We start from the raw sequence: 25,912 nt of genomic DNA on the forward strand, positions 1-25,912 counted from the left end.
ACATGAGCTCTCACCGGCTTCGCTATAAAACGCTGTCACTGGATTTCTAGCGTTTCTCCTGGTGTGTCTAAGGGATGTTCCCCAGACCCGTCTTTTATCCTCACTCATGGGGTCTCAGATGTCAATCAGGTTGGGATGATGCAATCCCTCAACCAGACCACTCTGGTTGTCCCCTGAGGGGTTTCAATGAATAGTACAGTCCTCAATACTCATTTCCTTCTCCAAGAGACAATTACAGTAATCAGTGGTTCCGTTCCGCTTTTGTTAGGAGGCATTCCACTACCTTGTGTATTCTGCGTTGTCTATAACAACTGCCTTTGCTGTGATCCTGCATCTCTCTCTCTCATTATTGACATGATGTGTATCTCTCTCATTTCCTGGGTCTCAGACCCAAAATAATAGCGATCTTGCGATTCTCAAAAAGGAGGGGGCGACTTTGCACCCTTCGGCCCCTCAGAGTTGCTCCACATTCGTAATACAACCCTGCACAAGCATGTGGAGCATACTGTCTACACACTGCAGAAATGCACATATTTTTCATTTACCTTTAAATCCAGAAGCTCTACTCTGTGAAGTAGAATACAACTATCTTCAAGTCGCAAACAGTTCCATCACCAATATCATTTGAAATAGCACTGTTCCTTAATAATAATGTTTAAGCTACTCTTACTTGCATCAAACAGAAATATCTCAGAGAATTGCAGCTGCTTAAAAGCCACTGTCTTTTCAAGGACAATTGTGGTTTGGGGTAAAAGCTGACTTCCCCAGTGTCGGGGTAGGAATCTGAAGAATCTGTACATCCTGTAAATAATTTTGAAAAGTACAAGTTACCTTGTCATTTTTACTGCTATTGTTAGATTCCCAAGATCACCATGAGCTTCTTTTTAGTCAAAGCAGGATGTGCAAAAGCTGCCAATCAGAAGGTGAGCGTTCAACTCAGGTTTGCTATCATATTTAAAGCAGTTTAAGCTCAATGCTAAGCTCTAGGGTAGTTTTAGTCAGAGTAGTATACATAAAAAATGGCCCTTCAGCCTACTATTTCTATGCCAGCCATCATGTTCATGTATATATATTCTACTTATTGCATTGCTTCCATATTCCTCTGTGCTTTTGTCATTCAAGTACCTTTCCAGATGCCTCTTAAATGTTGTCCTTCCCTCCACCATGTTCTCCGGCAGTTCCAGATACCAGACTGCCTTCCAAACACTTCACTCTTAATTTAAGCCTCTACCCTCTAGTTTTAGATTCCCATACTATGTAAAAATAGATTCTGGTTACCTACCCTATCCATGCCTTTTGTAATTTCATATACAGTACTTCAACCATGTCATCTCCTTTGCTTTAGAAAAAATAGACCCAGCCTATCCAATCTCTTCTTGTATCTCAAACCTTCCAATCCAGGCAACATCCTTATAATTTTTTTCTGCATTCTTCTCTTGCTATTAGAAATTAAATATTTCAGAAATTGATTTGCTTGCCTCATACACCAGGGTGCTCTTTTCAGTTACCTAATGAAGTAACTATAGCCTTTAGCCAGGGGAAGACGTCATCAGGTGGTGCCCAACCTTCAAAGAGTGTTTTGACCCTTAACCACTGCACTCTCCAGCTGGCAGGCCAGCAGTGATAACTGAGTCACTGCCCATCTGCTCCTGACTTCCAGCTCAGCTCCTCTCGCTTGCTCCGTATCCAGTAAGAGGCTCTTTCTGCTTCCTCCCCCATCCTGTAAGCAGCTTGGTTCTTGTTCTTTTCATCAAGGCCCAGCGCAAGCAGCAACTCTATCCCGAACTTGCCAGGAACCCTTTACAGCCAATCTCCACAGGGAATAGCCACGTCTGCTATCCTTTGTTCCTGCACTCCTGGACGAAGGACTGGTAAATCAGGGCCTTCCTCTCGTGAGCCTCATCGTATCCTTCCTCCCTTGAAATTGTGAACTCCACCAGGATGATTTTCTTGTCTTCGGTGGTCCACAGTACTATGTTTGGTCAAAGTGTTGTTTGCACCACTTCCGAGAACTGCAACTTCCTTCCCACGTCAACCCCCATCTCCCATGATTTGGCAGTTTGCAGTAGATTAGATTTAGGCCTCTTTGATATGACTGGCATGGCCCTCTCCTTGATGAAAATGACTGCCCTGTTTGTCTCTCTGCCAGCTAGTCTCTTTTTTTATACCTCTCCTGCTCCAGTATGTCAGCAAGGGACAGCAAGACCTTCTCATAGCACCACCTATACTGTCCTTGTGTTAAAGCCGTTTTGCATCCTGACAGTATGTGTGCCAATGAACTCCGATGACCACAAAGCTTGCAGTTAAGAGTCCTCCCTCAGCCCCCTTGTGTGCAGCTGTGATGGTGTAGGGAGAGAATCATACACGGACTGCAGGAAGAAAGAAATTCGGAAGAGCTCCAGTCTTCAAAGCTTTGCCCAAGTGATCTTGTGCTTGGGAAGATCCCATTTCATCCAGGCACCTGTGACCCCAACTCCACTGCTTTTGGTAAGTCGCTTTGTCCTCACGGTTCCAAACTTCTGCCTGGACCATGTCACATCTATCCCTTGCACTTGTACTCCCCCATCGTTGGAAGTGTACAGAGCCGAAGCCTTTCTGACCCAGGCATCGGTTGCCAGTGATGTCTCTCAATTGCAGGGAGTCCACTGCCTAGTCTGTGCCTGAGTTGGTGGTCACTTTCATCCCGATCTTGTTGTGACTCCTACTTAGGTTATTGGCCTGTTATCAGAGCTCCTCAGTGTATTTTTATACAACTCTACACTTTGCCCCCTTGAACTCCTCCATTACCAATGACAATGGCAACTGTAGCTGGCCTGATCTTATGTAGAGCCCCATGGAAGAAAAACTTGGGGGTATCCTCAGCCACCTACGCATAGGCTGTTGACTTTCTTCTTGATCCCTTCTACAGTGGTAGTGGGGAACTCATACATTGAAAAACCTGAGCAATCTTGGTAGAAGATCATGTTGGTACAACCATGTCTTAAATTTACCAGGGAGTCTGTTTCTGTTGACCTTCTTGAGCTACTCTCCAGACTGCTTTACAGTGTTGGTGATGCTGGTGCTGTCTGCCATTGCTACATTAAGTCACTTTCCAAGACACTAAGACACTTAACTGGGTTGTCCTCTGTGGATGGAATGACTTCTTCCTGTACTTGAAGACTGAATTTACTAGTAACCTAGCCCATTTTGATCACCGTGCATCTGGACTTCCTGGCCTTGAAAGTTATCCTGGCCCAGGTAGCTACGTTGTCCAGAGTTTCCATTACCCATCTTGCTTGGACATGTGTTACAGTGATTACTGTGATGTCATTCATGAAACCCCTGTATTGCAAGTTGTCAAATGCTGGGCTTCAACACTGGGCCTCGGGTTACGTTTGTTGCTGCTGATATGAGGAGGTTCATACCCATGCCAAACAAGATGGGGGAGATGGTACATCCAGTTGGAATCCCCTTTTGGAGGTCTTGCCTCTTGGTTGTAAAGTGGGCTGAAGTGAAGCCTAGCTTGAATCCTCCTAGGTAGCTGGTGGTCATGTCCCATGATGTGGTAGTGGTCCAAGCCAACCTGGATGAGGATGTGTGGAATTGATCTATAGGTGTTTGCTAGGTTGAACCAGACAACATCTTTGCTTTAGGAAAATATACCCAGCTTATCCAATCACTTCTAGTATCTCAAGCCTTCCACTCCAGGCAACATCCTTGTAATATTTTTCTTCAATTTTCTCTTAAAAGCTGCATATTTCGTAAATTGATTGATTAAACTTTTCCTTTTAATTTCAGCCACTTATTGCACGTAATCGGAAGACTTCAGAGGTGTCAGTGATTGTGACAAGTACAGAAATATTGACCAGAAAGAGTACTTGTATGTCAACTGCAGTTAATTGTAAGTTCACATGCAGCATTTTTAAACTGTATTAGAAATCCAGGGATTTGTGTGTCAAATGTATCTTATACAAAAGTTCAAATCCCAAAAGAGCAGTCAGAGAATTTAAAGTCGATTAATTGTTAGTCTAGAATTTTTGGAAAAAGTGTTATTTTCCATACCAATCACTGTGATATTATTAGATGGCTTAAAAAATCTCATCTACTTCACTAAGTTTTTCTTTAGAAAAAAAATCTGTCTTTATACCTGGTCTGGCCCTTATGAGACTTCAAACCTGCAGTAATGTAGAAGAATGGAAGTCACCTTTCTTATATTTAAACATATAAGATCCTGAGAAAACTTGACATGGTGGATGGGGAGAGGATGCTTGCTCTTGTGGGAGAATCTAGAATTAGTGGTCACTTTTTAAAATCGAGAGTCAACATTTTGGACAGAGTTAAGATGAAATATTTGCTCTCAGAGAATTGAAACTCTTTGGAAATCTCTTCCTCAAAGGATATTGGAAGCAGACTTTATAAGACAGGAGTACATAGATATTTGATAAACAAGGAGATCGAAGATTACTCTTGGCTGCCTTGGAAATGGAGTTGAGATAACAATCAGAATCAAGTTTAATATCATCGGCATGTGGTATGAAATTTGTTCTTGTGCGGTAGCAGTACAATACACAAAAACTGTAAATTACAGTAAGAAGTGTATATATATATATAAAAAGTTTAATAAGTAGTGCAAACAGGAAAAAAAGAAAAAAGTAGTGAGATAGTGTTCATGGGTTCAATGTCTATTCAGAAATCTGATGGCAAAGGGGAAGAAGCTATTCCTGAATCGTTGAGTATGTGCATTCAGGCTCCTGTACCTCCTCCCTGATGGTTGCAATGAGAAGAAGGCATACCTTGAGTGATAGAGGTCTGTATTGATAAATGTCACCTTTTCTGAGGCATCACTCCTTGGATGTGTCCTGGATACTGGAGAAGTTAGTGTCCATGGTTGAGATGACTGAATTCACAACTTTCTGCAGTTCATTCCGATCCTGTGCATTGACCCTCCCTCCTCATACCAGAATATAATACAGCCATTTGGAACACTCTCCATGGTACATCTGTAGAAATTTTGTGTGACTTTGGTGTCATACCAAATCTCCTCAAACTCCTAATGAAGTATAACCACTGTTGTGTCTTCTTTGCAACTGTATCAAAATGTTGAGCCTAGGATAGATCCTCAGAGGTGTTGACATCAGGAACTTGAAATTGCTCACCCTTTTTATTTATGATCCCTCAGTAAAGTCTGGTATATGTTTCCTTGCCTTACCCTTTCTGAAGTCCACAATCAATTCTTTGGTCTTAATGACTTTGAGTGTGAGGTTGTTGCTGTGACACCACTCAACCAACTGATCCAACTCGCTCCTGTATGCCTTCTTGTCACTAATCTGAAATTCTGCCAATAATAGTTGTGTCATCAGTATATTTATAGATGGTGTTTGAGCTGTGACTAATCATGCAGTCATGTGTGTAGAGAAAGTAGAGCAGTGGGCTGAGTACATATCCTTGAGGTGAGCTAGCATTGATTATCAGCAAGGTGGAGATGTTATTTCTGATCTGCACAGACTGTGGTCTTCCTGTGAGGAAGTGGAGGATGCAGTTGCAGAGGGCATTAAAGAGGCCCAGGATTTGGAGGTGTTTGATTTGAACTCTAGGAATGATTGCATCAATGCTGAGCTGTAGTCAATAAACAATAGCTTGACATAAGTATTATTATTGTCCAGGTGATCCAAGGCCTCGTAAAGAACAAGTGAGATTGCATCTGCTTTTGAACTGTTGTGGTGATAGGCAAATTGCAGTGGGTCTAAGTCTTTGCTTAGTAGGAGTTAATTCTAGCTATACCTAACCTCTTAAAGCACTTCATCACCATAGATCTGAGTGGCAGTGGACAATAGTCATTAAGGCAGCTTACTCTGCTGTTCTTGGACACAGCCATGATTGTCGCCCATTTGAAACAGCTGAGAACTTCTGACTAGCAATGAAAAATTGAAAATGTCTTTGAACACACCTGCCAGTTGGTTGGCACAGATTTTCAGTCCCCTATCAGGTACACCATTAGGGGCTGTTGTCCTGTGAGGGTTCACCCTCTTGAAAGACATTATGATGTCAACCTCTGAGTCACAAATCTCAGGGTCACTTGGTGCTCCGGGAATTGTCATAGCTGTAGTTTTATTTTAACTTTCAAAGCATGCTTAAAAGGCGTTCAGCTCATCTGCGAATGAAACATCACCGCCGTTCATGATGTTAAATTTCACTTTGTAGAAAGTAATGGCCTGCAAGCACTGCCAGAGTTGACGTGCGTCTAGAGATGCTGCCTGGCCTGCTGTGTTCCACCAGCATTTTGTGGTTATTGACTGAATAACAAGTTCAGATGGTGGCAAGATCAACTACAAAGTAACTCATGAAATAGAAGCTGGCCTAGGCCATTTGGCCCCTAGGCACCGCTGCTCCATTTAGCTCAATCATGGCCGATTTTCTACACCAGTTCTTTTCATCTTATCTCTATATCCCTGAATTCTCTCAATATTTAGAAATATATGGATCTTAAATTCAATCATTGATTGAGCCTATGCATTTCAAATGGCCTACTCCTTATTTTGTGACTGTTCTGATTATCTACTTGTATGCCAGTGGAGCTGATCTACCTTGTTGAGCCTACTTTGAATTTCTATGTTTCACTTTTTGAATATTATTTTACAGCAAAGTTTATTCAATATTTTTAAAAGCTCTAATACACAAAGAGCTCATGATTAAGCTGCTGCAACTTTTTCTATAAAAGTGATTTAACTAGGAAAATAAAGTGAGGGTTAGATAGCTATATACAGGTTATGTTTTTAAAATCATTGCTAGTTGTTTCCAACAATGTGGTTTAATAGGCATAACGTATGGATTTTATTCAGTTATCAGTGTTTTGGGAGAGAGTATTGGTATCATCACACTTGAATTTGAGGTGTTTTTATGAACACTCATTAGAACTAAAATACAAAATTAAATATATTACAATAATTAAAATGTTAAGCTGAACAGTGGTATATATTTGTAATTTATATAATGCAGACTAACTTTTATGTTATTAGCAACTCCAGCAAGGAAAACCAGAATGAAACCACCCTTAGAAATGAAGAATTCATCAGGAAGAAATAATACATTTAAAGTTAGATCAGATGAAGCAGAACCAGGAAACTCCATTTACGTAGACCTTCCTGAAGAGAGGGCAGCTCACGTGTTTGCAGAAGAAAAGAGCACTATGGTGCAGGAGGAAAGTAGAAAAGATATTCATCTTTGTTATTACAAACAAGGGTTGATTTGTGAATTTTGGGGGAAATAAGGGTGGGTGCATGAGATGGTTTATGTTTCCTCTTCGATGTTCTTTTCTAACATTTACATGTTAAGCTTCAAGTTCGTTCTCTAGTTTAGTGAGTGGACTGAAGCAATGTCTTGGAGGTTCTTAAGCCCAGTCTGGGATTCGGTCTGTGATGAAGTTCAGATCATATTTGAATGTTGTATATCTGCTGAATTTCTGAAGGCAGGCAGATCACTCTTGCTCATGGAGTCAAATGTGATGTGTGTACTATGTTTTGCTGCAACCTGTGTTTCTTTTGAGCAGTTGTGCATTTGGAACTGCAGCCACAGGGTGTTGCTTGTGGATTTGGTGGAAAATACAGCCTTAGGGTCATATGGAAACTTGGGAGGTCATATGGAACTGTATGTTATGTTAAACTACAGCTGATCTGCTGTCACCCCTCTATAGGAAGGATGTGATTACACTGGCGAGCAGGATTTTAAGATCCAGTTTTTTTCTTAGTCTGATCATTGAAAGAAGTAGAATAAGGGGAGATTTGATAGAAGTATACAAATTGTGAGGAGAATAGATAGAGTAAATCCAATCAGACTTTTTTCACTGAGTTTCAAGTCTCAGTAGAGGTCATGGGTTAATGGTGAAAGGTGAAATGTTTCAGGGGAATGTAAGGGGAATCTTCTTCACACAGAGGGCAGTGAGAGTGTAGAACAAACCACCAGTAGAAGTGGTGGATGTGGGTTTGATTTCAACATTTAACAGAAATTTGGATAGGTACATGGATGGAAGGTGTATTGGGGACTATGGTCTGGGTGCAGGATGGTAGGACTAGGCAGATGAACCATTTGGCATGGACTAGAGGGGCTGAAGGTCCTTTTTCTGTGCTGTAGTGTTCTATGACTCTATGACTAAGTAATCTGATGGAAGACTGAAGAAAAATTGGAATCACTGAAGATCAACTAGGCTCACTGAATCTATTTGGGTAACTTAACCTTCAGAAAATATTGCCAGAATTATTTTCTAGAATGGTATCAGGAACATGGAATTTCATATAAGGTTAGGAGAAAAACGGAGATTATTCTCTTTGGAGAAAAGAAGATTGTGGGGAGATTTGGTGGAAACATACAAAATGATGGCTGGTTTAAATTAGATGAATAGAAGGAGGTTGTTCTTATTAGAAGATGGTTCCAGGACCAGATGGAGGAAAATGTCTTTTTATTTAAATATAAAGTAGTTAAAGACATTGTTCCTCTCCACACTGGCCCTATTCCTGTATTTTTAGTGATTAAAAATGTATTTTCTTATCAGTATAGCAGAAAAAAAGTTCTATCAGTCCTTTCAAAGGAGAATTGAATAGGCATGAATGAAAAATTAATTTTCAGAGCCTTAGGAAAAGAACTGGGAAATGGGACTGAAAGGATCGCTCTTCCAGAGGCTACCATAAATTCAACAGGCAAATGACCTCTTGAGCTTTGTTTCCTGTTCAGCAAATCATTTATAGAGGATGATTACAACTTATGTGTTAAGATAAACTGGTTTCAAAATTTGAGCAAAGAAATTTCCTGATGATGTATAATTTCTGTTAATCATTCTCTATTTTTCTCCCCAGAATGCAATTGAAAGCAAGGAAACAACTGGCCCAAAAAAAGCAACCTCACAATGTTCCAAATCACTTCAGAAGGTATGAATTATTGCCGAAGAATCATGGTTATTGTTGTATACCTTTTTCTCTATTGTTTGAATGAATTACCAAATTACCTAATTGTCGGAAATGTCAACACTTTATTCCTTTCTATGTCTGCTGCCTGACCTACTGCATTCCTCCAACTTTTTGTATGTGTTGTTCTGCATTTCCAGCATCTGCAAAATCTTTTAGCATTTGGTTTTAATTAGGATGTATTCTGGAGGTCCAAGTGCCATGAGTACTTCAGTTCAAATATTCATGAGCGAAGATGTTGAATTCAGCCTACTAATTGATTTGTGGGCATCACTATTATAGGCAGTCTGTCTAAATGTATCACTATGGAGAAGAATTTTGCTAAAGGAAGACTCAAACACATTAATCCCAGCCCTGAAATTGGATCAGTAGAGGGGTGGTTCATAAACTGGAAGAACAAGTTTAATACTTTGGACAGAAGATTTAAAGGGTATCTGTTTGCTTTGTATCTGTCAAGCTGTTTGCTTTGAGGCAGTTATTTAAAGGATCAGTCCCACCTAACCCAGTTTTATCGATAGTCTGCCACATTCCACATTACAAACTGATAGTTTGCTGTCTGTGCTTCTTACTCTGAAGATAAGCCTTTTATGCATCTTCAGCCACTTCTTGTTAAGTTGATTTCTAATGATTTATCTAGTGACCAACAGACCTCATCCAGTAAGTATAGGAAGCAGCAACTCTTCAATGGTGTGCTGAACTACACATACCTGTCTGGACACGCCCCCCCCGACTGCTCCTGTGGCTCCTCCCACCGACCCTGGTATAAAGGCAATTGGAGGCACAGCCCCGGCCTCAGTCTCCAGGATGTTGTGTGGCGGTCACTTGCTGCTTGTTCTTTCTTCCAGCCTATATCTAATAAATATCTTCCAGCCTAATAAAAGCCTATATCTTGCCTCACGTCTCCGAGAGTTGTTGATGGTGCATCAAATGGGTATCGTCAGCACTGATGCCAGAAAGGTGATTGGCAAAAGGGATACAGACAACACCCTATATACCGGCTGGGTAGCCTCCAACCTGATGGCATGAACATTGACTTCTCTAACTTCCATTAATGCCCCTCCTCCCCTTCTTACCCCATCCCTGATATATTTAGTTTTATCCCCCCTCCTTTTTTTTCGCTCTCTGCCCATCACTCTGCCTGTTCTCCATCTCCCTCTGGTGCTCCCCTCCCCCTTTCTTTCTTCCTAGGCCTCCCATCCCATGATCCTTTCCCTTCTCCAGCTCTGTATCCCTTTTGCCAATCACCTTTCCGGCTCTCAGCTTCACCCCACCTCCTCCGGTCTTCTCCTATCGTTTCGCATTTCCCCTCCCCCTCCTACTTTCAAATCTCTTACTGTCTTTCCCTTCAGTTAGTCCTGATGAGGGGTCTCGGCCCAAAACGTTAACAGTGCTTCTCCTTATAGATGCTGCCTGGCCTGCTGTGTTCCACCAGCATTTTGTGTGTGTTGCTTGAATTTCCAGCATCTGCAGATTTCCTCATGTTTGTTTTTGAACTTCCAGTGAATGGCAGTTCTGTGGGTGACAATGCCTTATTAATGAGAGAGGTTAGAGAAGAATGGCCAAATTGGTTCAAGCTGATAAGAAGGTGACAGTAACTCAATAAGCAGGCGTTACAACAGTGGTATGAAGGAAAACATCTCTGAATGCACAACATGTCGAACATTCAAGTCGATAGGCTACAGCAGCAGAAGACCACAAAATGTACACTTAATGGCCATTTTATTAGATACAGAGGTACTTAATCAAGTGGCTACTCTGTGTATTTGCCTCTGTTCAAACCATCTTTGTTAACTCTGAGGTGTAAGTTATCCCTCTCAGGGTATCTAAGGGAGCTCATTCCCTTGATAGACAAGTACCAGATTATAAAGTACCAGCTAATGTGTTTACAATCTAGAAATCAGATTTAGGTATGCAATACTGGATACTGGAAAGAGACTGAAGAGATTTTGTCATTCTCGGAGAGGACCAGAATTTTAGATCCCACACAGTTCCTCACATTGCAAGGCAGTTAACTGTGACACGTACAAACAAGCTGGATGAACTCAGCAGGTCGGGCAGCATCCGTTGAAATGAGCAGTCAACGTTTCGGGCTGAGATCCTTTGTCAGGACTGTGAGCCTATCCCTCAGAACACCGGCCAAAACTGTTAATTAGTTACTGGACAAATGGCGTTTGCTCCCTGACAACTGTTGCATTGTCTTGTGGAGCAGCATTATGGGAATCAACCTGCAAGCTTCATATTGCCAGAGCTCTGGAGTAGTAGAATAGATGCCTGGTTGCTTCGGCAATCAAGTTTCCTTGGCATTTCAATTGCCAGGCAGCGAAAATTGCCTAATTTCCAAGGTTCAAGTGCAGTTCTGGCCCTATACCAATTGATCATGCACTTCTCTGCACAATGTCATCTCATAGAGCCAGTCTTAACATACTGGTTACTGTTACAAGCATTTCAGAAGGCCATTGCAAGAACACTTTATTCCCAGCTGTTTCCCATATATATGGCTCATATTTACTGACACTGCAAAATAGATGAACCTATGCAAAGCCTGATTGCTAACCCTACCATTTTCTCTTGTGAAACCTGTCATTCTATCTGAATATTTTCACATGTAGTGCCAGTATCTAACTAGGTGTTGTGGAAAGACAAGCACACACTTATTTTGCAGCAGAAGTGATGCGGCCTTGGATCATCTGGACAATACAAAAACCTATGTCAAGATGTTGGTTATTGATGACAGCTCAGCATTTAATCCCATCATTCCTACAGTTCTGATCGAAAAGCTCCAGAACTTGGGCCTCTGTACCTCCCTCTGCAATTGGAACTTGACTTCCTAACTGGAAGACGACATCTCCATCTCCATCTCGCTGATAATCTCTACACCCATGACTGTGTGGCTAGGCACAGCTCAAATGCCATCTATAAATTAGCTGATGATTCAGCTATTGTTGGCAGAATCTCAGATGGTGGTGAGAGGGTGTACAGGACTGAGATATACCAGCTAGTTGAGTGGTGTCGCATCAACAATCTTGCACTCAGTGTCAGCAAGACCAAAGGACTGATTGTGGATTTCAGAATGAGTAAGATGAGGGAAAGTCCTCATGAGGGATCTGAAGTGGGAGAGAAGGAGCAGTTTCAAATTCCAGGATGTCAGTATCTCTGAGGACCTAACCTGGACCCAACATTTCAAAGCAGCTATAAAGAAGACAAGACAGCAGCTATATTTCATTAGAAGTTTGAGGAAATTTGGTATGCCACCAAAAACACTTGCAAATTTATACAGATGCACCATGGAGAGCATTCTAACTGGCTGCATCTCTGTCTGGTAAGGAGGACTACTGTACAGTATCAAAGTAAGTTCCAGAGAGTTGTAAAATTAGTCAGCTCCATCATAGGCACTAGCCTCCATAATACCTAGCACATCTTTAAGGAGCAGTGCATCAGAAACCAGATACCACCCATAACATGCCCTCTTCTCATTGCTACCATCAGGAAAGAGGTACAGAAGCCTGAAGGCACACACTCAACAATTTAGGAATAACTTCTTCCCCTCTGCCATCTGATTTGTAAATGAATCCATGAACACTAGAAACATAGAAAGCATACAGCACAATACAGGCCTACAATACAAAACACAATACTCTAGAAATGATCTAGGGTTACCCATGGCCCTCTATTTTTCTAAGTTTCATGTTCCCATCCAGGAGTCTCTTAAAAGAGCATATTGTATCTGCCCCAGCACCGTCACCAGCAGCCCATTCCACACACTCACCACCCTCTATGTAAAAAAACTTACCCCTGACTTCTCCTCTGTACCTAGTTCCAAGCACCTTAAAACTGTGTGCTCTCATTTCAGCCCTGAAAAAAAGCCTCTGACTATCCACATGATCTATGCCTCTTATCATCTTATACACCTCTATCAGGTCATCTCTCATCCTCCGTGAGAACTTTAGAGCCTGCATAGAGGTTAATGGAGTGAGGAGCAAAGTGTTCTGCTAATTCAGTAGGTTTTTGAGTGGAATTGTACAGTCATGTGTATGCTTGCAACCGTGGGCAAAGTGAGAAGGGGTGAATGCAGAGGTTGTGTTTAAAAAAGAGCTAGGGAAGGAAAGTGACAGTTTCTCAGTGAAATAGTATTTCAGGATCTCAACATCTGAAGGTTGTTCCTTATAACTAAGAATCTCCCCCACCACCTGATTACTTCACAAACTTACTTATGAATCCCAACACACACACACACACGCACGCTGCCTGGCCTGCTGAGTTCCTCTAGCATTTTGTAATTGTTGCTTAGATTTCCAGCATCTGCAGATTTTCTCTTGTTTGTGCTTGCGCAAATACATACCTGTCCCTCGTACACCTTACTTTTAGCTGTGGGCTCCCTACTCTCTGTATTGTAATGGTTGTTGTGTGTTTACAACTACATATCATTTAAAATAAAAGCACACACACGGAGATGAGGTTAACTGGTATACTGTATTCACTTTGCAGTGAGAGAACAACAGATCAGTGTGCCTGGGTAAGTTATTAGTTAATAAGTAATGCTAATGGGAGTCATTGTGCTAAAAGAAATAGATCCTTACATAACAAGTGTGTATCTCCTGCCCAGCACAGCTGCTTCTTTTAAGACTGCCTGTGCTGTGTTCGCAGAACTAAATCTAAGTGCTAAAAGAAAGAGAGAAGTGGAAGGAAAGTAAAAGGAAGAAACTCAGAGCAATGATGGGAAAAGGGAGTACATATATGGAGAGAAATGATATGAGGTGAGATAGAGACAGATACATGCAGAACAACAAAGAGATAAATGTGCAGTAAGAAAGACAGGAAAGGAGATGCAGGCAGTGCAGTAAAAGCAGGAAGAATGAAATGCATAGAAATGGGCAGACAAAAGTGAAAGCATGCAGAAGCAAGGACAAGAAACGAGGAAGATGCACAAGCAGGGCAGCAAAAAAGGAAAAAAGCTTACAGAATTTTTTGGAAAGAGTGAGAGATAGAAAGAGAGAGATCAGCAGAGAGAGGGAAAGGGTATTAAATATATAGCGTAGCCAAAACAAAATCCAAGGGAGGGAATCATGGTGCTCAGATGAAATAGTTCTGATGACTTCCTGCTCACCGATTTAAAAAAAATCTAACGAAGTGCCGTGTATGCTACCTACTGCAGTCTACATGTAGATGTGAAGCACGCACCCAATGAACTGTATTCTGCAATCAACAACCTTGAAACAGTGTGCTCTGAAACCCTGTTCATCATAGCTGCCTGGGGACTTCAATAGGCCAACTTCAAGAATGTGCTTCCAAAATGCTATCAGCATGTTACCTGTTCCATTAGGGACCCAAACAGCCCTAAGCTATTACTACATGACCGTTAAGAATGCCTGCTGATCCCATCTGTATCAGAATTAGGTTAACTATCACTGGCATGTATCATGAAATTTATTGACTTAGTAGCAGTCCAATACAATACATTATAATATAGAAAGGAAAGAAAATAAATAACCAAGTAAATCAATTTCAGTAAGTGTGTGTGTGTGTGTGTGTGTGTGTGTGTATGTGTATATATAAATAGAGTAGATCAAAAATAGTGCAAAAACAGAAATGATGTGTATTTCAAAAAAAAACGATGATAATGTTCGTGAGTTCAAAGACCATTTAGGAATCATATGGCAGAGGGGAAGAAGCTGTTCCTGAATCGCTGAGTGTGTGCCTCTAGGCTTTTGTACCTCCTACCTGATGGTAACAGTGAGAAAAGGGCATGCCCTGGGTGCTGGAGGTCCTTAATAATGGACGCTGCATTTCTGAGACACCACTCCTTGAAGATATCCTGGGTACTTTGTAGGCTAGTACCCAAGATGGAGTGGACTAAATTTATAATCCCCTGCAACTTTTGGTCCTGTGCAATAGCAGCCCCCCCCCCACCTCCATAACAGACAGTGATGCAGCCTGTCAGAATGTTCTTCATGGTACATCTATAAAAGTTTTTGAGTGTAGTTGTCAACATACCAAATCTCTTCAAACTCCTAATGAAGTATAGTCACCGTTTTGCCTTCTTTATAACTGCATCGATATGTTGGGACCAGGTTAGATCCTTAGAAATCTTGACCCCCAGGAACTTGAAGCTGCTTACTTTCTCCACTTCTGATCCCTCTGTGAGGATTGGTATGTGTTCCTTCGTCTTACCCTTCCTGAAGTTCACAATCAGCTCCTTCGTCTTACTGACTTTGAATGCCAGATTGTTGCTGTGACACCACTCCACTTGTTGGCATACCTCATTACTGTATGCCCTCTCATCACCATCTGAAATTCTACCAACAATGGTTGTATGGTCAGCAAATCTATAGATGGTATTTGAGCCATGCCTGGGCACACAGTCATGGGTACATAGAGAGTAGTGCAGTGGGCTAAGCACACACCCCTGAGATGCACCGGCGTTGATCGTCACCAAGGAGGAGATGTTATCACCAATCCACACAGGTTGTGGTCTTCACGATTAGGAAGTCAAGGATCCAGTTGCCAGGTTCTACAACTTCTCAGTCAGGATTGTTGGAATGATCGTATTACATGCTGAGCTATAGTTGATGAACAGCATCCTGACATAGGTGTTTCCTTATTAATGAAGAAGAGATGTTATCACCAATTCACACAGATTGTGGTCTTCTGGTTAGGAAGTCGAGGATCCAATTGCAGAGGGAAGTACAGAGGCCCAAGTTCTGGAGCTTATTGATCAGGAATGTGGGAATGATGGTGTTAAACTCTGAGCTATAGTCACCAAACAGCATTCTGATATAGGTGTTTGTATTGTCAAGGTGATCTAAGGCCATGTGAAGAGCCACTGAGATTGTGTCTCCCATAGACCTATTATTATTATAGGCAAATTGCAGTGGGTCCGGGTCCTTGCTGAGGCATGAGTTGATTCTAGTTATGACCAACCTCTCAAAGCCTTTCATTACTGTAGATATGAGTGCTACTGGGTGATAGTCATTATGGTAGCTCACATTACTCTTCTCAGGCTGTGTTGTAATTGTTGCCTTTTGGAAGCAGTTGGGAACTGCCGCCTGCAGTAGTGAGAGGTTGAAAATGTCCTTGAATACACCCGCCAGTTAGTTGGCACAAGTTTTCAGAGCCTTACCAGGTACACCATTGGGGCCTGCCGCTTTATGAGGGTTCACACTACTTAAAGACAGCCTAACATTGGTCTCTGAGACAGAGATCAGAGGGAAACTGGGTGCAGCAGGGATCTTCACCATTGTAGTTATATTCCCGCTTTCCAAGTGAGCATAGAAGGCGTTGAACTCATCTGGTAGTGAAGCATCATTGCTATCGGGTTTTGCATTGTAGTAACTAATGTTTTGCAAACACTGCTTGAGTTGACGTGTATCTGACCTCACCTCCGACCTCACTTGGAATTGTCTCTTCACTCTTGAAATAGCCCTCTGCAAGTCATACTTGGTTTTCTTGTCCATATCTACGTCACCAGACTTAAATGCCACAGATCTAGCCCTCGGCAGATGATGTACATCCTGGTTCATCCATGGCTTTTGGTTTCGGAGTACTTTGGTAAATCAGACCATCAAGCAGTGCTCTTTCTCCTTGCTCTTAAACAGAAACTGAAATGTGAGGATCCAGTACAGAGAATTATACAATGCTGGTCTGAAGAGGTAAATGAGCATTTATGTGAGTCAGTAGAATGGTCCATTTTCAACAGGCTATCTAAATGAGTATGTCATTGTCATCAGAGTTTATCAGCAAGCTAAATCTTTTTTTTTCTGTGTGTGTCACAGAGGTTACTGCGGGTGCTCCCAACCAGAAACCATGAATAAACTAAAAGATCCATTTCCTACTGAAGTTCATGTATGCGGAATTCCCATTGTGACCCTGACCTATACAGGAAACTGAGAATGCTAAGAGTCTATGCTGGACCAAAATAGAGTCCAAGGCCAACTGTCAGTTTTGGCTTGCCATAACAGGCTACAAAATGAAGTTGGATAGCATTGCAATGAAATTAGGACAATAAAGTGACACCGCTTACCCCCAGTCTGCAATGCACCTGCACCCACAGTTACTGTTGCAGATGTCAGATCAACTGAAAGGTCTGATCCTGATGAACCCCAGGCTGTGTCCTCAGATCCTGCATGAATCAGCTGGCAAGAGTATTGCTAATATTTTTAATCTTTCCCTACTCCAGTCTGAGGTTTCTACTTGCTTTACAAAAATTATTAACACAAATGATTGCACAGATGCTGGAAACACAGAGCAGTACACAAAGTGCTAGAGGAACTCAGCAAGTTGTTATTACATCAGCAGTCATCCGGGTAAGTGAAAGGTATTGCACCATGCTCCTGCCTGTAGATGGTGGATTGTCAGTAAATGAATCACTTGTCAAAGTTATTCTTGTAGCTATAGTGTTTATGCAACTTGTTTGGTTGAGTGTCTGGTCAATTGTGGGACCAGGGTTAAACCAATAAGTATAAACAATAGGTAATTAGACAATTTTTTTGTTTGGCAAATACCAGTGATGTTAAAATTACTTCTCGTTTATTAGGGTCCATGACTGAATGTTGTCAAAGTTTTGTTGAAGCAGTACTCCATTTGCTGAGGATCTGCAAGTGAAACTGATTAATGTTGACTGTGATGCACATAATGTCATTGAGAGATCAATGGGCTATTGAAGTGTTTTTGAGATTTATACAGGGCTATGTAGATCTTGGGAAATTCAGATCAAGTTCTTAATAGTTACAAGAACTCTTGGTAAGTTGATGCCTTACTTCAGTGGTTGGTAAGTTGATGGAGAAGATCCTGATAGGCAGAATTTATGAACCTTTGGAGAGGCATGATATGATTAGGAATAGTCAGCATGGCTTTGTCAAAGGCAGGTTGTGTCTTACGAGCCTAATTGAATTTTTTGAGGATGTGACTAAACACATTAATGAAAGAAGAGCAGTAGATGTAGTATATATGGATTTCAACAAGGTACCCTATGTAAGGCTTATTGAGAAAGTAAGGAGGCATGTCCCCTTAGTAAGGAAACTAAGGGGACATTGCTTTGTGGATCCAGAACTGGCTTGCCCGCAGAAGGCAAAGAGTGGTTGTAGACTGGTCATATTCTGCATGGAGACTGGTGACCAGTGGTGTGCCTCAGGGATCTGTTCTGGGACCCCTACTTTTTGTGATTTTTATAGATGACCTGGATGAGGAGTTGGAGGGATGGGTTAGTAAATTTGCTGATGACACAAAGGTTGGAGGTTTGTGGATAGTGTGGAGGGCTGTCAGAGGTTATGACAGGACATTGATAGGATGCAAAACTGGGCTGAGAAGTGGCAGATGGAGTTCAACCCAGATAAGTGTGAGGTGTTACATTTTGGTAGGTCAAATATGATGGCAAAATACAGCATTAATGGTAAGACTCTTGGCAGTGTGGAAGATCAGAGGGTTCTTGGGGTCCAAATCCATAGGACACTCAAAGCTACTACGCAGTTTGACTCTGGTTAAGAAGGCAAAGGGTGCATTGGCCTTCATCAATCGTGGGATTGGTATTTAGAGCCGAGAAGTAATGTTGCAGCTATATAGGACGCTAGACATACCACACTTGGAGTACTGTGCTCAATTCTGGTCGCCTCACTAGAGGAATGATGTGGAAACCATAGAAAGGGTGCAGAGGAGATTTACAAGGATGTTGCCTGGATTGGGGATCATGCCTTATGAGAATAGGTCAAGTGAACTCAGCCTTTTCTCCTTGGAGTGACAGAGGATGAGAGATGACCTGATAGAGGTGTACAAGATAATGAGAGACATTGATTGTGTGGATAGTCAGAGGCTTTTTCCCAGGGCTTTAGTTGCTAGCATGAGAGGGCATATTTTTAAAGTGCTTGGAAGTAGGTACAGGGGAGATGTCAGGGTTAAGTTTTTATGTAGAGAGTGGTTAGTGCATGGAATGGGCTACCGGCGGTGGTGGTGAAGGCGGATACGATAGGGTCTTTTGAGAGACCTCTGGATGGCTACATGGAGCTTAGAAAAATAGCGGTCCATGGGTAAAGCCTAGGTAGTTCTAAGGTAGGAACACGTTCGGCACAGCTTTGTGGGCTGGAGGGCCTGTATTGTGTTGTAAATTTTCTATGTTTCTATATTTCTAACTTGTGTTGAGAATAGACCATTTCATTTGCTATGAGTAGATTCGGGGCTACAGAAAAGAGTAGGTATTGGGTTTTGATTGATTCTGGTATTAAAGGGGTTTGAGTTTTCCTGGACTGTGTAGAAATTATGAGTAATTGGATTGTGTAAAATTAACTCAGGCTTTATGAGTTGAGCTTGGGGAGTTAGGAATGCCTTGAGGTTGAGTTCAAGGCAGAGTGTATGGCAATGCAATTCCACTTAAATATATATATGTTAGTTAGGAATGATGCAAATCTATTTAATGAAAGAATAGGTCTTTGGGATTATTTTGAAATTGACATAATGTTGAACAGTGAAATTAGTTTGGTCTCAATATTTGATAGTAAAGAACGTAAAGGTAGTGTGATTAGATTTGCATTTATATAGGACTTGGCAAATTATGACAGTTGGGTCCATTGATACAATACTAGAAGGATAAATTTGGGAATGTGGGATTAATTTTGTAGATTTCCAGCAGGTGAGCATTGACATATGGATTAAATGCTTGTAAACCTCATAGTTTACTCATATATTCTGTTAACATCATACTTGTACCCGGTGCATCAACAGAATTTAAGGAGAACTGTTTTCCTCATTTCCTAATTTGAAAACTATTTTATTTTTCTTAAATCAACCTTGTTCTACTAGCATCTTTATCTGTTGTAGAAAATAACTGCCAGCAAAGTGGTTGAATTGCTGCAGGAGGAAGATGAAAGGAATCTAACTTCACAAACAGTCCTACAAGGTAAAGAGAGAGTTTTTCTATTGTTATTTTGTTACTTGTTGTGTTCTGTGTTGTTTTGCTGAGCATTGTGGCCATGCTGTTGGTGCTAGAATGTGTAGTGATACTTGTGGGTTGTCCCCAGCACATCCTTGGGTGTGTTGGTTGTTAATGGAAATTACACATTTCACTAAATGTTTCGATATCTATGTGATAAATAAATTTAAATCTTGAAAGTTTATCTTGACTTAAGCAACAAAGTATGTCCAGGACCTGTTGACTTCAAATTGTATTTTTTTTCTTTAGGAAGTCTGAATGATATTGTCCCAGACTCTCAGCCTATGGTATTGAAACAAAAATCTTTGTGAGTCTCAGTTTTTTTTAACTGAGTTCTTTTTTTTTTGTTTTAATTAAGTTTAGTTTGAGTGCATATATTATAAATCATTTAGAGATCTATATTCTTTATACGTTATATGAGTAGGTAATAAACATTGGAAGTAGAAGTAGACATTGGTCATTTGATCCCTCTTGTATGTTCTGCCATTCAGTGAAATCATGGTTGATCTTTTGCATCTACTTACCTTCACATTACTTAACATCCAAAATTCGATTGGTCTCTTTCTTTGATATCTTTTACATTGGATGAGGAAGTAGGAGGATGGATTAGTACGTTTACAGATAATATGAAGGATGATATGAGTTGTTGATAGTATAGATGGTTGTTGGTTGCAGTGGGCCATTGAAATGATTGAAAGGTGTCTTTCAACCCTCTCCCCTCTCCCCTCTTGTATCTTTGTCTTCTGATTTCCCCGGGGAAAAGATTTTGACTGTCCACCTTATGCAAACTGCTTATAAGTTTAGAAAATCTTAAGAGGTTACCTTTCATTCTCATGCACTCCAGGAAATAAAGATCCAGCGTAACCAACCTTTCCCTATAACTCAGGCATTCTAATCCAGGCAGCTTCTTTATAAACCTCCTACGTACCTCCTCCAGCTTGACAATATCTTTCATATAACAGGGTGACCAAAACTAAATATGATAGTGCAGATTCACCAATAACTTGCGCTCAATAGCCACTTTGTTAGGTATACCCTATACCTAATAAAGTGGCCACTGAGTGTATGTTCATTGCCTTCTGCTGCTGTAGCCAATCCGCTTCAAGATTCGATGTGCTCTGCATTTAGGGAAACTCTTCTGTACACCATCTGGTTATTTGAGTTACTGTCATTTTCCTGTAAGCTTGAACCAATCTGGCCATTCTCTGACCTCTCTCATTTTACAAGGCATTTTTGCTCACAGGAATGCTGCTCTCTGAATGTTTTTTTTGTTTTTGCACCATTCTCTGTAAACTCTAGAGACTGTTTTGCATGAAAATCCCAGGAGTTACCCAGTTTCTGAGATAATCAAAGCACCAGCAATCATTCAATCATTCAATGGTCAAAATCATTTCAGTCACATTTCTTCCCCATTCTGATGCTTGTTCTGAACAACATCTGAACCTCTTGACTATGTCTGCATGCATTTATGCACTGACTTGCTGAGTCATGATTGGCTGATTTTATATTTGCTTTAATGAGCAAGTGTACAGCAATACCAAATAAAGCGGCCTCTGAGTGTATATTGCTGCAACATATTATGCCTATTCCTAAACTCAATGCCCTGGCTGTTGAAAGCCAGCGTGCTATGTGTCGTCTTAGCCACTCTATCTACTTGGGCGGCTGCTTTCACTTCCAGATCCTTCTGTTCCACAACACTTATCAGTGCCCTGTCATTCACTATAAAAGTGATAACCTAGCTTGGCTGTCCAAAATGCATATATCATAGATCAATGTTCTTCACCACATTTCCCCTTAACAAACCTTGTTAAAAAAGCACTATTAGCTAGTCCTTTATTGTATTGGAAATCTCAGAAACCAGTTGGCTCTTACCTTTGTCAATATGAGACTTGAATTGGAAATCAAAGGTTAAGGGTGAAAGGTGAAATATTTAAAGGCAACCAGAGGGTGGTGCAAATGTGGAATGAGTGGCCAGCAGAAGTGGTGGAATCGAGTTTGATTGCAACATTTAAGAGAAGTTTGGATAAGTACGTGGATGGAAGCAGTATGGAGGGTGGGTCAATGGGACTAGGTAGTTTTACAGTTCAGTATGGACTAGATGGGCCAAAAGAGCCTGTTTCTGTGCTGTAGTGCTCTATGACTCTATGATTTAATTGTGTAGAAATAAAGTATCAGGCAAAGCAGGAGAATAAGGTTGAGAAGGAAAATAAATCAGCTATGATCGACGAGCAGAGCATACTCGATAGCACTGAAAAGCTTAATTCTACTCCTATATCTTATGACCTATAAAGCCTTAGGATGTTCTGAAAGCATGAAAAGATTTTTTTTAATGTGAAATTTTTCCTCGAAATGTGAGGATAAGTTCTGAAGTGGTTTGATTACAATGCTGCTTGTAATAATCATTCATTTGAGTAATTCCAGTGGGAAATTATGTTCAGCAAAATGGCTAAATCACTTTGATGTTGCCATTAAATTGATTTTTAAAAAGTCAGAAACATTTTTGTAATTATAGTTAATATCTTCTTCAAAAAGACGATTTCTGGAAAAATGTAGTATTTTCTCTTAATTCCATCTATGTGAAGAGCTGTGGGGACAAAACTTATTGTCAGAATTGCATTCTGTAATGGGGTAAGCATTAATCAGTGAGCTCAAGATTAGCACAAGATTAGCATTCAGCTGCTGAGGTGAGCAACCAGGACAACTTACTGGAGAAATGTTGAGCCACTTATGGCCATGATAAGTTTCTATTTCATTAGAAGGAATCATAGAACACCTACAGCATAATACAGGCCCTTCGGCACACAAAGCCCGTTTTTTTCTAAGCTTCATGTATCCATCCAGGAGTTTCTTAAAAGACACTAACATTTCCGCCTCCACCACCGCCGCCAGCAGTCCATTCCACGCACTCACCCATTCTGTGTAAAAACTTACCCAATATCTCCTCTGTACCTACTTCCAGGCACCTTAAAACTGTGCCCTCTCATGCTAGCCATTTTAGCCCTGGGAAAAAGCCTCTGACTCTCCACACAATCAATGCCTCTCATTATCTTGTACACCTCAATCAGGTCATCTCTCATCGTCCGTTGCTCCAAGGAGAAAAAGCTGAGTTCACTCAACCTATTCTCATAAGGCATGTTCCCCAATCCAGGCAACATCCTTGTAAATCTCCTCTGCACCCTTTCTATGGTTTTCACGTCGTTCCTCTAGTGAGGCGACCAGAATTGAGCACGGTACTCCAAGTGTGGTCTAATCAGGGTCCTATATAGCTGCAACATTACCTCTCAGCTCTTAAACTCAATCCCATGATTGATGAAGGCCAATGAACTATATGCCTTCTTAACAGAGTCAACCTGTGCAGTAGCTTTGAGTGTCCCATGGACTCGGACCCCAGGATCGCTCTGATTCTCCACACTGCCAAGAGTCTTGCCATTAATGCTAAATTCTGCCATCATATTTGACCTACCAAAATGAACCATCTCACACTTATCTGGGTTGAACTCCATCTGCCACTTCTCAGCCCAGTTTTGCATCCTATCAATGTCCCACTATAACCTCTGACAGCACTCCACACTATCCACACTACCACCAACCTTTGTGTCATCAGCAAATTTACTAACCCATCCCTCCACTTCCTCATCCAAGTCATTTATAAAAATCACAGAGTAGGGGTCCCAGAACAGATCCTTGAGGCACACCACTGGTCACCAGCCTCCATGCAGAATGTGACTCATCTACAACCACTCTTTGCCTTCTGTGGGCAAGCCAGTTCTGGATCCACAAAGCAATGTCCTCTTGGATCCCCTGCCTCCTTACTTTCTAAATAAGCCTTCCATGAGGTACCTTATCAAATGCCTTGCAAAAATTCATATACACTACATCTATGGCTCAACCTTCATCAATGTGTTTAGTCTCATCCTCAAAAAGTTCAATCAGGCTTGTAAGGCACAATCTGCCTTTGAAAAGCCATGCTGACTATTCCTCATCATATCATGCCTCTCCAAATGTTCACAAATCCTGCCTCTCAGGATCTTCTGCATCAACTTACCAACCACTGAAGGAAGATTCACTGGTCTACAATTTCCTGGGCTATCTCTACTCGCTTTCTTGTGTTACGTATTCAGGCAACAATAAATATATGAGTTAGGCAAGGGTTTTTATAACAAACAACACGTTTACTAAACACTGAAAACAAACCCCGCAAAAGTAAACAAACACGAACGTAACCGGAAATCAGCTACCTTGCGGCAGCTTAAACAGTTCTTAAAGCGATGTTGCAAAAACAGTTCTTTAAAGCAGTATTGCCAAAAATTCAAAAATGCTCTCAGTCCATTTAAAAGGAGAGACTTTATGATGATTTAAATTCTCTTTCACGTCATTTTGCTTCGATCCCCGACGTGGAACTTTTCCCATGAAGAATTTACGAAACAAAACGGCTTAAAGACACTGACCTTTCCTTTATCACACTGTCCTCAATCTTCTGCTATCCTGCAGAGATTAACATGAGAACAGTCAACGAACTCCTTCCAAATAAGGTCAAACCCGTTTCACCGCCGAAATAGATTCTCCTCGATCTTTAACTCCCGAACTCCGATCTTCACTCTCCATGGATTCTCAAACTAGCAGTATTGTAAAGAACCTGCTGGCAATGACCTTTTAAACTTTAGGCATTAGATAAAACTTCATCTTTCAACTAAGCTGCGTCATCACATTGAATCACGCAGTGGCATGAAGTCAACTTGGCAAATCCAGCCACAAACTGCCCCTCCTCACAGGGTGGGGTCTTCCTTTTATAACCTGTTAAAAAAAAACCTGTCACATGATCTCTACTGGCGGGAAAATGATGTCACTCCGCCATCACAAGACCATTACCTCAAGTCCAGTATAGCTTCAACCCCAGTCACGTGACAAGGGTACCACTGTCATGTCACGAGTACGTAACACCTCCCTCCAAAAAAAACATTTTTGGTCTGACAAGAACAAAAATTTTTAACAATTGCTTACAAGAAAAACAAATGTATAAATTTTATAACATACATAATATACAATACCATCATATAACAGCTTATAACTCACAATACAGTAGGAGTGTTACAATTGAAAAAAAAACCACTCCATAAAAAAAATTACATTGTACATTCAACATCAAGATAGACAATCACAGTGGCATGTCCAAATTCACTCTTAGCTAAATTAATAGTTAAGTTAGCTTTTGAAAGCCTTTCAAACAATTTCTCCACTGCAATAATGTGTGCTTCCCAAGTATCATTTCCTGTCACTAAATCATCAATATAAGCATCAGTATCTTTCAATCCCTGAATCACAGAGTTAATCATCGTCCGGAAAGTACCTGGGGCATTCTTCATCCCAAATGGAAGAACATTATACCCATATAACCCAGATGGAGTTACAAATGCAGAAATCTCTCTACCTCTGTCGGTTAATGGAACACACCAATACCCTTTCAATAAATCAATCTTTGTAAGGAATTTTGCTTTCCCAACTTTATCTACACAATCATCTACTCAAGGAATTGGATATGCATCTGTTTTCGTTACAGCATTCACCTTCCTATAGTCCGTACAAAACCTAATACTACCATCTGGTTTTGGCACCATAACACATGGCGAACTCCAATTCGAGTTATAATGTCTAATGATATTATTCTCTTAACACATATTCAATTTTTTTCTCAGCAAGTTCACATTTTTCTATGTTCATCATATATGGATGTTGTTTAATAGGTTTGGCATCTCCAACACCTACATCATGTGAAGCTATAGTAGTCCTTCTCAGAACATCTGGAAACAACTCCTTATATTTAAAAATTAATTCCTTCATCTGTTGTTTCTGCCCTAGCTCTAAATGTGCTAATTTCTCATCAATATTTTCCAGAATGGTTGAATTTGGTAACCTAACAGAAACAATGTTGGATTTAGAATGAAAGTCAGATGAATCATCTATCATGTTCCTAGTTAAATCAAACTCATTCTCACTAACCACAACAGTCACAGTATCAGATTGGTTCTCAAAATATGGTTTTATCATATTTATATGAGAAAGTTGT

General features: G+C 40.9%; 1 protein-coding gene across 1 annotated transcript in view; it reads left to right on the forward strand.

Annotated features, from left to right (window-relative positions):
• The first annotated feature begins 8,833 nt into the window (after positions 1-8,833).
• LOC132400108 (uncharacterized) overlaps positions 8,834-25,912 on the forward strand; it is a 187,254-nt gene continuing 170,175 nt past the window's right edge. The window contains exons 1-2 of the mRNA XM_059981185.1: positions 8,834-8,897; positions 19,737-19,815. The gene's annotated coding sequence lies outside the window, so the exon portion shown is untranslated. The remainder of the gene's footprint in view (positions 8,898-19,736; positions 19,816-25,912) is intronic.

This window comes from Hypanus sabinus, chromosome 9 (assembly GCF_030144855.1).
Source record: "Hypanus sabinus isolate sHypSab1 chromosome 9, sHypSab1.hap1, whole genome shotgun sequence".
NCBI classification, from domain to species: Eukaryota; Metazoa; Chordata; class Chondrichthyes; order Myliobatiformes; family Dasyatidae; genus Hypanus; species Hypanus sabinus.